Source organism: Siniperca chuatsi, linkage group LG2 (assembly GCF_020085105.1).
Source record: "Siniperca chuatsi isolate FFG_IHB_CAS linkage group LG2, ASM2008510v1, whole genome shotgun sequence".
Classification (NCBI taxonomy): Eukaryota; Metazoa; Chordata; class Actinopteri; order Centrarchiformes; family Sinipercidae; genus Siniperca; species Siniperca chuatsi.
In genome coordinates, this window is record NC_058043.1 from 2,845,544 (window position 1) to 2,848,760 (window position 3,217).

A 3,217-nucleotide genomic window follows, 5' to 3' on the forward strand; every position below is an offset into this window, starting at 1 on the left:
GTGCCTCCATCTAACCCTGTCCTCTGCGTCCTCTTCACTCGCACCAATTAGCTTCATGTCCTCTCTCACTACATCCATAAATCTCCTCTTTGGTCTTCCTCTAGACCTCCTGCCTGGCAGCTCCAACCTCAGCATCCTTCTACCAATATATTCACAGTCTCTCCTCTGAACACGTCCAAACCACCTCGATCTGGCCTCTCTGACTTTATCTCCGAAACGTCTAACATGAGCTGTCCCTCTGATGTCCTCGTTCCTGATCCTGTCCGTCCTCATCACTCCCAAAGAGAACCTCAGCATCTTAAGCTCTGCTACCTCCAGCTCTGCCTCTTGTCTTTTCTTCAGTCCCGCTGTCTCTAAGCTGTACAACATCGCTGGTCTCACCACCGTCTCCAACACCTTTCCTTTCATTCTTGCTGATACTCTTTTATCACACAACGCACCTGACACTTTTCTCCACCCGCTCCAACCTGCTTGCACTCGCCTCTTTTCCACAGTCTCCATTGCTCTGAACCGTTGACCCTAAGTACTTAAAGTCCTGCACCTTTGTCACCTCTGCTCCCTGTAACCTCACTGTTCCACCTGGGTCCCTCTCATTGACACACATGTATTCTGTCTAACTGCGGCTGAGCTTCATTCCTCTGTTTTCCAGAGCAGACCTCCATCTCTCTAGATTTTCCTCCACCTGCTCCCTGCTCTCACTACAAATCACAATGTCATCCGCAAACATCATAGTCCATGGAGATCAGCCTGTCCGTCACCAGAGCAAACAAGAAGGGGCTCAGAGCCGATCCTTGATGCAGACCCACCTCCACCTTGAACTCCTCTGTCACACCTACAGCACACCTCACCACGGTCTTACAGCTCTCATACATGTCCTGCACCACTCTAACATACTTCTCTGCCACTCCAGACTTCCTCATACAATACCACAGCTCCTCTCTCGGCACCCTGTCGTACGCTTTCTCTAAATCTACGAAGACACAATGCAACTCCCTGTGACCTTCTCTGTACTTCTCCATCAGCATCCTCAGAGCATCAACACACAGCTGCTTGACAGAAAGAAACCCCACAACTCTGCAGTAGTAATGAAACCAAGCATGAAAAAGTTCTTGGACACCTCTTGACAGCCCCCTAAATTATGATGAACATCAAATGAGCCGGGGGGGGCTGTATGTGGAGGATCGAGTGTTTTCATGGATCTGCACTAATTATTATAAGAGCATACTGTGCTCATGATCTCTATCTAGCTTCTTAAGCTAACTAGCTAGCTTCACTATTATGAATGCGACAGATCCTGAGCTGCCATTGCTAAGCTACGTAGTAAGACATTAGCTTTCTTACCGTGTTCATGTCCAAGTATTAACGTTATTCCAGACCAACTCATGAGACAGAAACAGGACAGAAGCTCCCGAGCTGTCACCTTCAGACCCGACATGTTGTATTAAAGTACCGAGATATTTGAAGCTAAATGTCCCGAATAAACTGACAGCGGATAGCTCGTGAACACTTGTACAAAGCAATATTCTTTAAGACGTCAGTATTTAACACTAATATCTGTAACTTTGGACCACAGACAAAACAAAAACACGGCGCATGAATGAACTCCACTAGCAAACGTCTCTTCCTCTTCTTCTTCTTCTTCTTCTTCTTCTTCTGGTGTTTTATGGCGGTTGACAAACAGCTTTTGGTGCTTTACCGCCACCTGCTGACATGGAGTGTGGATCAGACTGGTCTCATGCCTGCTCTGTAGTCTTCTTCTAAGTCCTGTCTTTTCCAAAAACCTGAATATTGCCCTGTAGCCCACACGCCCTGAGTTCAGTTGGAGTAACTCCTTTAACCCGAACTTGATGCGATCTCTTGCCAGTTTGTTTTTTAGCATCTGTCTTTCCTGCTCGTACCCAGGACAGCTGATAATTACATGTCCTACAGTTTCCTGTATGTTACAGTACTCACACACACCAGCTCCATGTTTATCAGTTATCTTAAGTGTACTATCAAGACCAGTATGCCCAAACCTCATCCTCGAGATAATGTCTTCTTCTCTACCCAAAACGTTTGGCCCAAGTGAAACAGTTTCGGGGCAGTTCTACCAAATACTAAGGAAGTGTATGTATACTTCTGACTTTGATGAAAGTGATAAGAAAAATACAGAAAAATTCGCTCGCTCGATTCTGACATTTAACAAATGTATTAATTTTTTTTATTTATTGATCTAAAACAGAAAGTTTACTCTGATTTAATGTATGACAGTAAAAGTTGTTTTTTTTCAGAGGTGTATGTAAATATCTGGTTTCAACTGTACGAGAGCAGGAAGTGATTATCACCTACAGTACAGATACAAATCTCAAATATCTGGGTTTATTCAGGTTATTTTATTTAGTTATTCATGATCCCTGGCACAGGCTTCATATTCAGTGTGATACACAGGTCAACAAAAAATTATTTTTGCTTTTCAAATGCAGTCACCTTTTTGAAACAGGTGATTGGAGGATTCTTTAAGACTGAAGGCTTTTAACAGTTTTTAATTCTAAGACCAATATTGAGATTTATTATTAAGTGTTTTAACTCATTAAACAAATGTCAAGAATTTTCTTTAAAGAGCTTAAAGCGTCACAGACTGTAAGGATGTAACGGAAAATCAAACCGAGACCAGCTGCTGTTCAGCTGGAAGCTTTGGAAATCACCAATGTGTTGACTTTTTTTAAACTTATAGTATAACATGAAATTACTATTAATGACTTGTTTTTATTAATTTATTTAATCAATTGATTGTAAAGTCTTTAGTTATGACTTTGAGTATCCAAAAACAGTTGTTGAATCAGGCCAATAATCACTTTTAATTAGGAATGTTTGTTTAAAACTAATATTTGAATGCCTTTATTCAACAGTTGAAAGTAGATGACAGGAAATGAAGGTGAACAGGCGTGTGAAGTGAAAGACAACTCTGCAACACAACCTGACTAACGGGAGAATTTCTTTCACCAACAAGCATGCTTCGTGGCATCACAACTAGTGTGGTCCAATCACAGTTCAGTATGCATCCTACAAGAGCGACACTGAGAATTAACTTTACAGTGAAGGAGACCATCTCCCATCCAGAAGGGAAGCTTTGAAATGAAAAATAATTGCATTTTCATAGATTCTGTGTTTTACAACGAGAGAGAAGTACATTTTCAACTTTGCAATTTAACTTTTGTGAGGGAAAAAACAGACAAAC